The following is a 14,415-nucleotide window of genomic DNA, read 5'->3' on the forward strand; positions in this document are numbered from 1 at the left end:
AGCGTGGCAGGTGGCGTTCGTTAGGGACAGTCATGGAGGTGATGCACACCGAGTTGCACGCCATTTGGAGTTGGCCCGGCCTAGATGTGAGCGTTCAAAGTCAGCGCGTTTGTTTAAACTTTCTCCTCCAATTCGTTGCAATTGTACAAGCGTTTCTCGTTCATCCGACTAGAGCGTAACGCTTTATATGTTAATATTTCTGGTCTCCTTGGGAGTAGAAAGTCTGTTCATGGCTCTTTTGAAAGGGATGCATCTCCCCTGTAATCGCCTTCGAGCGGCACGCGGATCGAACCCACGGTTTTCACGCTATGATTTTTTTAAATGTGGTGCGCGGCGGAGGAAATGCGCGCGTCGGACGTCATTTCGGCTTAATATCTCTTGTCTCCTTGGGAGTAGAAAGTCTTTTCATGGCTCTTTGGAAAGGGCTGCATCTCCGCTGTAATCGCCTTCGAGCGGCACGCGGATCGAACCCACGGTTTTCACGCTATGATTTTTTTTAAATGTGGTGCGCGGCGGAGAAAATGCGCGCGTCGGACGTCATTTCGGCTTAATATCTCTTGTCTCCTTGGGAGTAGAAAGTCTTTTCATGGCTCTTTGGAAAGGTTTGCATCTCCCCTGTAATCGCCTTTAAGCGGCACGCGGATCGGACCCACCGTTCTCACGCTACGATTTTTTAAACGTGGTGCGCGTCCGAGAATATGCGCGTAATATCTCTTGTCTCCTTGGGAGTAGAAAGTCTGTTCATGGCTCTTTGGAAAGGGCTGTATCTCCCCTGTAATCGCCTTCGAGCGGCACGCGCATCGGAACCATCGTTATCACGCTACGATTTTTTAATGCCGCCAGGGATAGGCCGAAAGCGTGGCAGGTGGCGTTCGTTAGGGACAGTCATGGAGGTGATGCACACCGAGTTGCACGCCATTTGGAGTTGGCCCGGCCTAGATGTGAGCGTTCAAAGTCAGCGCGTTTGTTTAAACTTTCTCCTCCAATTCGTTGCAATTGTACAAGCGTTTCTCGTTCATCCGACTGGAGCGTAACGCTTTATATGTTAATATTTCTGGTCTCCTTGGGAGTAGAAAGTCTGTTCATGGCTCTTTTGAAAGGGATGCATCTCCCCTGTAATCGCCTTCGAGCGGCACGCGGATCGAACCCACGTTTTTCACGCTACGATTTTTTTTAAATGTGTTGCGCGGCGGAGAAAAGACGCGCGCCGGACGTATTTGCGGCTTAATATCTCTTGTCTCATTGGGTGTAGAAAGTCTGTTCATGGCTCTTTGGAAAGGGCTGCATCTCCCCTGTAATCGCCTTCGAGCGGCACGCGGATCGAACACACGGTTTTCACGCTATGATTTTTTTAAATGTGGTGCGCGGCGGAGGAAATGCGCGCGTCGGCCGTTATTTCGGCTTAATATCTCTTGTCTCCTTGGGAGTAGAAAGTCTTTTCATGGCTCTTTGGAAAGGGCTGCATCTCCCCTGTAATCGCCTTTAAGCGGCACGCGGATCGAACACACGGTTTTCACGCTACGATTTTTTTTAAATGTGTTGCGCGGCGGAGAATAGACGCCCGCCGGACGTATTTGCGGCTTGATATCTCTTGTCTCATTGGGAGTAGAAAGTCTGTTCATGGCTCTTTGGAAAGGTTTGCATCTCCCCTGTAATCGCCTTTAAGCGGCACGCGGATCGGACCCACCGTTCTTACGCTACGATTTTTTAAATGTGGTGCGCGGCGTAGAAAAGACGCGCGTAGGACGTATTTGCGGCTTAATATCTTTGGGCTCTTTGGGAGTAGGAAGTCTGTTCATGCCTCTTTGGAAAGGGCTCCATCTCCCCTGTAATCGCCTTCGAGCGGCACGCGCATCGGAACCATCGTTATCACGCTACGATTTTTTAATGCCGCCAGGGATAGGCCGAAAGCGTGGCAGGTGGCGTTCGTTAGGGACAGTCATGGAGGTGATGCACACCGAGTTGCACGCCATTTGGAGTTGGCCCGGCCTAGATGTGAGCGTTCAAAGTCAGCGCGTTTGTTTAAACTTTCTCCTCCAATTCGTTGCAATTGTACAAGCGTTTCTCGTTCATCCGACTGGAGCGTAACGCTTTATATGTTAATATTTCTGGTCTCCTTGGGAGTAGAAAGTCTGTTCATGGCTCTTTTGAAAGGGATGCATCTCCCCTGTAATCGCCTTCGAGCGGCACGCGGATCGAACCCACGGTTTTCACGCTATGATTTTTTTAAATGTGGTGCGCGGCGGAGGAAATGCGCGCGTCGGACGTCATTTCGGCTTAATATCTCTTGTCTCCTTGGGAGTAGAAAGTCTTTTCATGGCTCTTTGGAAAGGGCTGCATCTCCGCTGTAATCGCCTTCGAGCGGCACGCGGATCGAACCCACGGTTTTCACGCTATGATTTTTTTTAAATGTGGTGCGCGGCGGAGAAAATGCGCGCGTCGGACGTCATTTCGGCTTAATATCTCTTGTCTCCTTGGGAGTAGAAAGTCTTTTCATGGCTCTTTGGAAAGGGCTGCATCTCCGCTGTAATCGCCTTCGAGCGGCACGCGGATCGAACCCACGGTTTTCACGCTATGATTTTTTTTAAATGTGGTGCGCGGCGGAGAAAATGCGCGCGTCGGACGTCATTGCGGCGTAATATCTCTTGTCTCCTTGGGAGTAGAAAGTCTTTTCATGGCTCTTTGGAAAGGTTTGCATCTCCCCTGTAATCGCCTTTAAGCGGCACGCGGATCGGACCCACCGTTCTCACGCTACGATTTTTTAAACGTGGTGCGCGTCGGAGAATATGCGCGTAATATCTCTTGTCTCCTTGGGAGTAGAAAGTCTGTTCATGGCTCTTTGGAAAGGGCTGTATCTCCCCTGTAATCGCCTTCGAGCGGCACGCGCATCGGAACCATCGTTATCACGCTATGATTTTTTAATGCCGCCAGGGATAGGCCGAAAGCGTGGCAGGTGGCGTTCGTTAGGGACAGTCATGGAGGTGATGCACACCGAGTTGCACGCCATTTGGAGTTGGCCCGGCCTAGATGTGAGCGTTCAAAGTCAGCGCGTTTGTTTAAACTTTCTCCTCCAATTCGTTGCAATTGTACAAGCGTTTCTCGTTCATCCGACTGGAGCGTAACGCTTTATATGTTAATATTTCTGGTCTCCTTGGGAGTAGAAAGTCTGTTCATGGCTCTTTTGAAAGGGATGCATCTCCCCTGTAATCGCCTTCGAGCGGCACGCGGATCGAACCCACGTTTTTCACGCTACGATTTTTTTTAAATGTGTTGCGCGGCGGAGAAAAGACGCGCGCCGGACGTATTTGCGGCTTAATATCTCTTGTCTCATTGGGTGTAGAAAGTCTGTTCATGGCTCTTTGGAAAGGGCTGCATCTCCCCTGTAATCGCCTTCGAGCGGCACGCGGATCGAACCCACGGTTTTCACGCTATGATTTTTTTAAATGTGGTGCGCGGCGGAGGAAATGCGCGCGTCGGACGTCATTTCGGCTTAATATCTCTTGTCTCCTTGGGAGTAGAAAGTCTTTTCATGGCTCTTTGGAAAGGGCTGCATCTCCCTTGTAATCGCCTTTAAGCGGCACGCGGATTGGACCCACCGTTCTTCCGATACGATTTTTTAAATGTGGTGCGCGGCGTAGAAAAGACGCGCGTAGGACGTATTTGCGGCTTAATATCTTTGGGCTCCTTGGGAGTAGGAAGTCTGTTCATGCCTCTTTGGAAAGGGCTGCATCTCCCCTGTAATCGCCTTCGAGCGGCACGCGGATCGAACACACGGTTTTCACGCTATGATTTTTTTAAATGTGGTGCGCGGCGGAGGAAATGCGCGCGTCGGACGTCATTTCGGCTTAATATCTCTTGTCTCCTTGGGAGTAGAAAGTCTTTTCATGGCTCTTTGGAAAGGGCTGCATCTCCCCTGTAATCGCCTTTAAGCGGCACGCGGATCGAACACACGGTTTTCACGCTACGATTTTTTTTAAATGTGTTGCGCGGCGGAGAATAGACGCGCGCCGGACGTATTTGCGGCTTGATATCTCTTGTCTCATTGGGAGTAGAAAGTCTGTTCATGGCTCTTTGGAAAGGTTTGCATCTCCCCTGTAATCGCCTTTAAGCGGCACGCGGATCGGACCCACCGTTCTTACGCTACGATTTTTTAAATGTGGTGCGCGGCGTAGAAAAGACGCGCGTAGGACGTATTTGCGGCTTAATATCTTTGGGCTCTTTGGGAGTAGGAAGTCTGTTCATGCCTCTTTGGAAAGGGCTCCATCTCCCCTGTAATCGCCTTCGAGCGGCACGCGCATCGGAACCATCGTTATCACGCTACGATTTTTTAATGCCGCCAGGGATAGGCCGAAAGCGTGGCAGGTGGCGTTCGTTAGGGACAGTCATGGAGGTGATGCACACCGAGTTGCACGCCATTTGGAGTTGGCCCGGCCTAGATGTGAGCGTTCAAAGTCAGCGCGTTTGTTTAAACTTTCTCCTCCAATTCGTTGCAATTGTACAAGCGTTTCTCGTTCATCCGACTGGAGCGTAACGCTTTATATGTTAATATTTCTGGTCTCCTTGGGAGTAGAAAGTCTGTTCATGGCTCTTTTGAAAGGGATGCATCTCCCCTGTAATCGCCTTCGAGCGGCACGCGGATCGAACCCACGGTTTTCACGCTATGATTTTTTTAAATGTGGTGCGCGGCGGAGGAAATGCGCGCGTCGGACGTCATTTCGGCTTAATATCTCTTGTCTCCTTGGGAGTAGAAAGTCTTTTCATGGCTCTTTGGAAAGGGCTGCATCTCCGCTGTAATTGCCTTCGAGCGGCACGCGGATCGAACCCACGGTTTTCACGCTATGATTTTTTTTAATTGTGGTGCGCGGCGGAGAAAATGCGCGCGTCGGACGTCATTTCGGCTTAATATCTCTTGTCTCCTTGGGAGTAGAAAGTCTTTTCATGGCTCTTTGGAAAGGGCTGCATCTCTGCTGTAATCGCCTTCGAGCGGCACGCGGATCGAACCCACGGTTTTCACGCTATGATTTTTTTTAAATGTGGTGCGCGGCGGAGAAAATGCGCGCGTCGGACGTCATTTCGGCTTAATATCTATTGTCTCCTTGGGAGTAGAAAGTCTTTTCATGGCTCTTTGGAAAGGGCTGCATCTCCCTTGTAATCGCCTTTAAGCGGCACGCGGATCGAACCCACGGTTTTCACGCTACGATTTTTTTTAAATGTGTTGCGTGGGGGAGAATAGACGCGCGCCGGACGTATTTGCGGCTTGATATCTCTTGTCTCATTGGGAGTAGAAAGTCTGTTCATGGCTCTTTGGAAAGGGCTGCATCTCCCCTGTAATCGCCTTCGAGCGGCACGCGGATCGAACCCACGGTTTTCACGCTATGATTTTTTTAAATGTGTTGCGCGTCGGAGAAAATGCGCGCGTCGGACGTCATTGCGGCGTAATATCTCTTGTCTCCTTGGGAGTAGAAAGTCTTTTCATGGCTCTTTGGAAAGGTTTGCATCTCCCCTGTAATCGCCTTTAAGCGGCACGCGGATCGGACCCACCGTTCTCACGCTACGATTTTTTAAACGTGGTGCGCGTCGGAGAAAATGCGCGTAATATCTCTTGTCTCCTTGGGAGTAGAAAGTCTGTTCATGGCTCTTTGGAAAGGGCTGTATCTCCCCTGTAATCGCCTTCGAGCGGCACGCGCATCGGAACCATCGTTATCACGCTACGATTTTTTAATGCCGCCAGGGATAGGCCGAAAGCGTGGCAGGTGGCGTTCGTTAGGGACAGTCATGGAGGTGATGCACACCGAGTTGCACGCCATTTGGAGTTGGCCTGGCCTAGATGTGAGCGTTCAAAGTCAGCGCGTTTGTTTAAACTTTCTCCTCCAATTCGTTGCAATTGTACAAGCGTTTCTCGTTCATCCGACTGGAGCGTAACGCTTTATATGTTAATATTTCTGGTCTCCTTGGGAGTAGAAAGTCTGTTCATGGCTCTTTTGAAAGGGATGCATCTCCCCTGTAATCGCCTTCGAGCGGCACGCGGATCGAACCCACGGTTTTCACGCTATGATTTTTTTAAATGTGGTGCGCGGCGGAGGAAATGCGCGCGTCGGACGTCATTTCGGCTTAATATCTCTTGTCTCCTTGGGAGTAGAAAGTCTTTTCATGGCTCTTTGGAAAGGGCTGCATCTACCTTGTAATCGCCTTTAAGCGGCACGCGGATTGGACCCACCGTTCTTCCGATACGATTTTTTAAATGTGGTGCGCGGCGTAGAAAAGACGCGCGTAGGACGTATTTGCGGCTTTATATCTTTGGGCTCCTTGGGAGTAGGAAGTCTGTTCATGCCTCTTTGGAAAGGGCTGCATCTCCCCTGTAATCGCCTTCGAGCGGCACGCGGATCGAACACACGGTTTTCACGCTATGATTTTTTTAAATGTGGTGCGCGGCGGAGGAAATGCGCGCGTCGGACGTCATTTCGGCTTAATATCTCTTGTCTCCTTGGGAGTAGAAAGTCTTTTCATGGCTCTTTGGAAAGGGCTGCATCTCCCCTGTAATCGCCTTTAAGCGGCACGCGGATCGAACACACGGTTTTCACGCTACGATTTTTTTTAAATGTGTTGCGCGGCGGAGAATAGACGCGCGCCGGACGTATTTGCGGCTTGATATCTCTTGTCTCATTGGGAGTAGAAAGTCTGTTCATGGCTCTTTGGAAAGGTTTGCATCTCCCCTGTAATCGCCTTTAAGCGGCACGCGGATCGGACCCACCGTTCTTACGCTACGATTTTTTAAATGTGGTGCGCGGCGTAGAAAAGACGCGCGTAGGACGTATTTGCGGCTTAATATCTTTGGGCTCTTTGGGAGTAGGAAGTCTGTTCATGCCTCTTTGGAAAGGGCTCCATCTCCCCTGTAATCGCCTTCGAGCGGCACGCGCATCGGAACCATCGTTATCACGCTACGATTTTTTAATGCCGCCAGGGATAGGCCGAAAGCGTGGCAGGTGGCGTTCGTTAGGGACAGTCATGGAGGTGATGCACACCGAGTTGCACGCCATTTGGAGTTGGCCCGGCCTAGATGTGAGCGTTCAAAGTCAGCGCGTTTGTTTAAACTTTCTCCTCCAATTCGTTGCAATTGTACAAGCGTTTCTCGTTCATCCGACTGGAGCGTAACGCTTTATATGTTAATATTTCTGGTCTCCTTGGGAGTAGAAAGTCTGTTCATGGCTCTTTTGAAAGGGATGCATCTCCCCTGTAATCGCCTTCGAGCAGCACGCGGATCGAACCCACGGTTTTCACGCTATGATTTTTTTAAATGTGGTGCGCGGCGGAGGAAATGCGCGCGTCGGACGTCATTTCGGCTTAATATCTCTTGTCTCCTTGGGAGTAGAAAGTCTTTTCATGGCTCTTTGGAAAGGGCTGCATCTCCGCTGTAATCGCCTTCGAGCGGCACGCGGATCGAACCCACGGTTTTCACGCTATGATTTTTTTTAAATGTGGTGCGCGGCGGAGAAAATGCGCGCGTCGGACGTCATTTCGGCTTAATATCTCTTGTCTCCTTGGGAGTAGAAAGTCTTTTCATGGCTCTTTGGAAAGGGCTGCATCTCCGCTGTAATCGCCTTCGAGCGGCACGCGGATCGAACCCACGGTTTTCACGCTATGATTTTTTTTAAATGTGGTGCGCGGCGGAGAAAATGCGCGCGTCGGACGTCATTGCGGCGTAATATCTCTTGTCTCCTTGGGAGTAGAAAGTCTTTTCATGGCTCTTTGGAAAGGTTTGCATCTCCCCTGTAATCGCCTTTAAGCGGCACGCGGATCGGACCCACCGTTCTCACGCTACGATTTTTTAAACGTGGTGCGCGTCGGAGAATATGCGCGTAATATCTCTTGTCTCCTTGGGAGTAGAAAGTCTGTTCATGGCTCTTTGGAAAGGGCTGTATCTCCCCTGTAATCGCCTTCGAGCGGCACGTGCATCGGAACCATCGTTATCACGCTATGATTTTTTAATGCCGCCAGGGATAGGCCGAAAGCGTGGCAGGTGGCGTTCGTTAGGGACAGTCATGGAGGTGATGCACACCGAGTTGCACGCCATTTGGAGTTGGCCCGGCCTAGATGTGAGCGTTCAAAGTCAGCGCGTTTGTTTAAACTTTCTCCTCCAATTCGTTGCAATTGTACAAGCGTTTCTCGTTCATCCGACTGGAGCGTAACGCTTTATATGTTAATATTTCTGGTCTCCTTGGGAGTAGAAAGTCTGTTCATGGCTCTTTTGAAAGGGATGCATCTCCCCTGTAATCGCCTTCGAGCGGCACGCGGATCGAACCCACGTTTTTCACGCTACGATTTTTTTTAAATGTGTTGCGCGGCGGAGAAAAGACGCGCGCCGGACGTATTTGCGGCTTAATATCTCTTGTCTCATTGGGTGTAGAAAGTCTGTTCATGGCTCTTTGGAAAGGGCTGCATCTCCCCTGTAATCGCCTTCGAGCGGCACGCGGATCGAACCCACGGTTTTCACGCTATGATTTTTTTAAATGTGGTGCGCGGCGGAGGAAATGCGCGCGTCGGACGTCATTTCGGCTTAATATCTCTTGTCTCCTTGGGAGTAGAAAGTCTTTTCATGGCTCTTTGGAAAGGGCTGCATCTCCCTTGTAATCGCCTTTAAGCGGCACGCGGATTGGACCCACCGTTCTTCCGATACGATTTTTTAAATGTGGTGCGCGGCGTAGAAAAGACGCGCGTAGGACGTATTTGCGGCTTAATATCTTTGGGCTCCTTGGGAGTAGGAAGTCTGTTCATGCCTCTTTGGAAAGGGCTGCATCTCCCCTGTAATCGCCTTCGAGCGGCACGCGGATCGAACACACGGTTTTCACGCTATGATTTTTTTAAATGTGGTGCGCGGCGGAGGAAATGCGCGCGTCGGACGTCATTTCGGCTTAATATCTCTTGTCTCCTTGGGAGTAGAAAGTCTTTTCATGGCTCTTTGGAAAGGGCTGCATCTCCCCTGTAATCGCCTTTAAGCGGCACGCGGATCGAACACACGGTTTTCACGCTACGATTTTTTTTAAATGTGTTGCGCGGCGGAGAATAGACGCGCGCCGGACGTATTTGCGGCTTGATATCTCTTGTCTCATTGGGAGTAGAAAGTCTGTTCATGGCTCTTTGGAAAGGTTTGCATCTCCCCTGTAATCGCCTTTAAGCGGCACGCGGATCGGACCCACCGTTCTTACGCTACGATTTTTTAAATGTGGTGCGCGGCGTAGAAAAGACGCGCGTAGGACGTATTTGCGGCTTAATATCTTTGGGCTCTTTGGGAGTAGGAAGTCTGTTCATGCCTCTTTGGAAAGGGCTCCATCTCCCCTGTAATCGCCTTCGAGCGGCACGCGCATCGGAACCATCGTTATCACGCTACGATTTTTTAATGCCGCCAGGGATAGGCCGAAAGCGTGGCAGGTGGCGTTCGTTAGGGACAGTCATGGAGGTGATGCACACCGAGTTGCACGCCATTTGGAGTTGGCCCGGCCTAGATGTGAGCGTTCAAAGTCAGCGCGTTTGTTTAAACTTTCTCCTCCAATTCGTTGCAATTGTACAAGCGTTTCTCGTTCATCCGACTGGAGCGTAACGCTTTATATGTTAATATTTCTGGTCTCCTTGGGAGTAGAAAGTCTGTTCATGGCTCTTTTGAAAGGGATGCATCTCCCCTGTAATCGCCTTCGAGCGGCACGCGGATCGAACCCACGGTTTTCACGCTATGATTTTTTTAAATGTGGTGCGCGGCGGAGGAAATGCGCGCGTCGGACGTCATTTCGGCTTAATATCTCTTGTCTCCTTGGGAGTAGAAAGTCTTTTCATGGCTCTTTGGAAAGGGCTGCATCTCCGCTGTAATCGCCTTCGAGCGGCACGCGGATCGAACCCACGGTTTTCACGCTATGATTTTTTTTAAATGTGGTGCGCGGCGGAGAAAATGCGCGCGTCGGACGTCATTTCGGCTTAATATCTCTTGTCTCCTTGGGAGTAGAAAGTCTTTTCATGGCTCTTTGGAAAGGGCTGCATCTCTGCTGTAATCGCCTTCGAGCGGCACGCGGATCGAACCCACGGTTTTCACGCTATGATTTTTTTTAAATGTGGTGCGCGGCGGAGAAAATGCGCGCGTCGGACGTCATTTCGGCTTAATATCTATTGTCTCCTTGGGAGTAGAAAGTCTTTTCATGGCTCTTTGGAAAGGGCTGCATCTCCCTTGTAATCGCCTTTAAGCGGCACGCGGATCGAACCCACGGTTTTCACGCTACGATTTTTTTTAAATGTGTTGCGCGGCGGAGAATAGACGCGCGCCGGACGTATTTGCGGCTTGATATCTCTTGTCTCATTGGGAGTAGAAAGTCTGTTCATGGCTCTTTGGAAAGGGCTGCATCTCCCCTGTAATCGCCTTCGAGCGGCACGCGGATCGAACCCACGGTTTTCACGCTATGATTTTTTTAAATGTGTTGCGCGTCGGAGAAAATGCGCGCGTCGGACGTCATTGCGGCGTAATATCTCTTGTCTCCTTGGGAGTAGAAAGTCTTTTCATGGCTCTTTGGAAAGGTTTGCATCTCCCCTGTAATCGCCTTTAAGCGGCACGCGGATCGGACCCACCGTTCTCACGCTACGATTTTTTAAACGTGGTGCGCGTCGGAGAAAATGCGCGTAATATCTCTTGTCTCCTTGGGAGTAGAAAGTCTGTTCATGGCTCTTTGGAAAGGGCTGTATCTCCCCTGTAATCGCCTTCGAGCGGCACGCGCATCGGAACCATCGTTATCACGCTACGATTTTTTAATGCCGCCAGGGATAGGCCGAAAGCGTGGCAGGTGGCGTTCGTTAGGGACAGTCATGGAGGTGATGCACACCGAGTTGCACGCCATTTGGAGTTGGCCTGGCCTAGATGTGAGCGTTCAAAGTCAGCGCGTTTGTTTAAACTTTCTCCTCCAATTCGTTGCAATTGTACAAGCGTTTCTCGTTCATCCGACTGGAGCGTAACGCTTTATATGTTAATATTTCTGGTCTCCTTGGGAGTAGAAAGTCTGTTCATGGCTCTTTTGAAAGGGATGCATCTCCCCTGTAATCGCCTTCGAGCGGCACGCGGATCGAACCCACGGTTTTCACGCTATGATTTTTTTAAATGTGGTGCGCGGCGGAGGAAATGCGCGCGTCGGACGTCATTTCGGCTTAATATCTCTTGTCTCCTTGGGAGTAGAAAGTCTTTTCATGGCTCTTTGGAAAGGGCTGCATCTACCTTGTAATCGCCTTTAAGCGGCACGCGGATTGGACCCACCGTTCTTCCGATACGATTTTTTAAATGTGGTGCGCGGCGTAGAAAAGACGCGCGTAGGACGTATTTGCGGCTTTATATCTTTGGGCTCCTTGGGAGTAGGAAGTCTGTTCATGCCTCTTTGGAAAGGGCTGCATCTCCCCTGTAATCGCCTTCGAGCGGCACGCGGATCGAACACACGGTTTTCACGCTATGATTTTTTTAAATGTGGTGCGCGGCGGAGGAAATGCGCGCGTCGGACGTCATTTCGGCTTAATATCTCTTGTCTCCTTGGGAGTAGAAAGTCTTTTCATGGCTCTTTGGAAAGGGCTGCATCTCCCCTGTAATCGCCTTTAAGCGGCACGCGGATCGAACACACGGTTTTCACGCTACGATTTTTTTTAAATGTGTTGCGCGGCGGAGAATAGACGCGCGCCGGACGTATTTGCGGCTTGATATCTCTTGTCTCATTGGGAGTAGAAAGTCTGTTCATGGCTCTTTGGAAAGGTTTGCATCTCCCCTGTAATCGCCTTTAAGCGGCACGCGGATCGGACCCACCGTTCTTACGCTACGATTTTTTAAATGTGGTGCGCGGCGTAGAAAAGACGCGCGTAGGACGTATTTGCGGCTTAATATCTTTGGGCTCTTTGGGAGTAGGAAGTCTGTTCATGCCTCTTTGGAAAGGGCTCCATCTCCCCTGTAATCGCCTTCGAGCGGCACGCGCATCGGAACCATCGTTATCACGCTACGATTTTTTAATGCCGCCAGGGATAGGCCGAAAGCGTGGCAGGTGGCGTTCGTTAGGGACAGTCATGGAGGTGATGCACACCGAGTTGCACGCCATTTGGAGTTGGCCCGGCCTAGATGTGAGCGTTCAAAGTCAGCGCGTTTGTTTAAACTTTCTCCTCCAATTCGTTGCAATTGTACAAGCGTTTCTCGTTCATCCGACTGGAGCGTAACGCTTTATATGTTAATATTTCTGGTCTCCTTGGGAGTAGAAAGTCTGTTCATGGCTCTTTTGAAAGGGATGCATCTCCCCTGTAATCGCCTTCGAGCGGCACGCGGATCGAACCCACGGTTTTCACGCTATGATTTTTTTAAATGTGGTGCGCGGCGGAGGAAATGCGCGCGTCGGACGTCATTTCGGCTTAATATCTCTTGTCTCCTTGGGAGTAGAAAGTCTTTTCATGGCTCTTTGGAAAGGGCTGCATCTCCGCTGTAATCGCCTTCGAGCGGCACGCGGATCGAACCCACGGTTTTCACGCTATGATTTTTTTTAAATGTGGTGCGCGGCGGAGAAAATGCGCGCGTCGGACGTCATTTCGGCTTAATATCTCTTGTCTCCTTGGGAGTAGAAAGTCTTTTCATGGCTCTTTGGAAAGGGCTGCATCTCCGCTGTAATCGCCTTCGAGCGGCACGCGGATCGAACCCACGGTTTTCACGCTATGATTTTTTTTAAATGTGGTGCGCGGCGGAGAAAATGCGCGCGTCGGACGTCATTTCGGCTTAATATCTATTGTCTCCTTGGGAGTAGAAAGTCTTTTCATGGCTCTTTGGAAAGGGCTGCATCTCCCTTGTAATCGCCTTTAAGCGGCACGCGGATCGAACCCACGGTTTTCACGCTACGATTTTTTTTAAATGTGTTGCGCGGCGGAGAATAGACGCGCGCCGGACGTATTTGCGGCTTGATATCTCTTGTCTCATTGGGAGTAGAAAGTCTGTTCATGGCTCTTTGGAAAGGGCTGCATCTCCCCTGTAATCGCCTTTAAGCGGCACGCGGATCGGACCCACCGTTCTCACGCTACGATTTTTTAAACGTGGTGCGCGTCGGAGAATATGCGCGTAATATCTCTTGTCTCCTTGGGAGTAGAAAGTCTGTTCATGGCTCTTTGGAAAGGGCTGTATCTCCCCTGTAATCGCCTTCGAGCGGCACGCGCATCGGAACCATCGTTATCACGCTACGATTTTTTAATGCCGCCAGGGATAGGCCGAAAGCGTGGCAGGTGGCGTTCGTTAGGGACAGTCATGGAGGTGATGCACACCGAGTTGCACGCCATTTGGAGTTGGCCCGGCCTAGATGTGAGCGTTCAAAGTCAGCGCGTTTGTTTAAACTTTCTCCTCCAATTCGTTGCAATTGTACAAGCGTTTCTCGTTCATCCGACTGGAGCGTAACGCTTTATATGTTAATATTTCTGGTCTCCTTGGGAGTAGAAAGTCTGTTCATGGCTCTTTTGAAAGGGATGCATCTCCCCTGTAATCGCCTTCGAGCGGCACGCGGATCGAACCCACGTTTTTCACGCTACGATTTTTTTTAAATGTGTTGCGCGGCGGAGAAAAGACGCGCGCCGGACGTATTTGCGGCTTAATATCTCTTGTCTCATTGGGTGTAGAAAGTCTGTTCATGGCTCTTTGGAAAGGGCTGCATCTCCCCTGTAATCGCCTTCGAGCGGCACGCGGATCGAACCCACGGTTTTCACGCTATGATTTTTTTAAATGTGGTGCGCGGCGGAGGAAATGCGCGCGTCGGACGTCATTTCGGCTTAATATCTCTTGTCTCCTTGGGAGTAGAAAGTCTTTTCATGGCTCTTTGGAAAGGGCTGCATCTCCCTTGTAATCGCCTTTAAGCGGCACGCGGATTGGACCCACCGTTCTTCCGATACGATTTTTTAAATGTGGTGCGCGGCGTAGAAAAGACGCGCGTAGGACGTATTTGCGGCTTAATATCTTTGGGCTCCTTGGGAGTAGGAAGTCTGTTCATGCCTCTTTGGAAAGGGCTGCATCTCCCCTGTAATCGCCTTCGAGCGGCACGCGGATCGAACACACGGTTTTCACGCTATGATTTTTTTAAATGTGGTGCGCGGCGGAGGAAATGCGCGCGTCGGACGTCATTTCGGCTTAATATCTCTTGTCTCCTTGGGAGTAGAAAGTCTTTTCATGGCTCTTTGGAAAGGGCTGCATCTCCCCTGTAATCGCCTTTAAGCGGCACGCGGATCGAACACACGGTTTTCACGCTACGATTTTTTTTAAATGTGTTGCGCGGCGGAGAATAGACGCGCGCCGGACGTATTTGCGGCTTGATATCTCTTGTCTCATTGGGAGTAGAAAGTCTGTTCATGGCTCTTTGGAAAGGTTTGCATCTCCCCTGTAATCGCCTTTAA

The sequence above is a fragment of the Electrophorus electricus genome, chromosome 9, assembly GCF_041902795.1.
Source record: "Electrophorus electricus isolate QZ-2024a chromosome 9, ASM4190279v1, whole genome shotgun sequence".
Lineage (NCBI taxonomy): Eukaryota > Metazoa > Chordata > Actinopteri > Gymnotiformes > Gymnotidae > Electrophorus > Electrophorus electricus.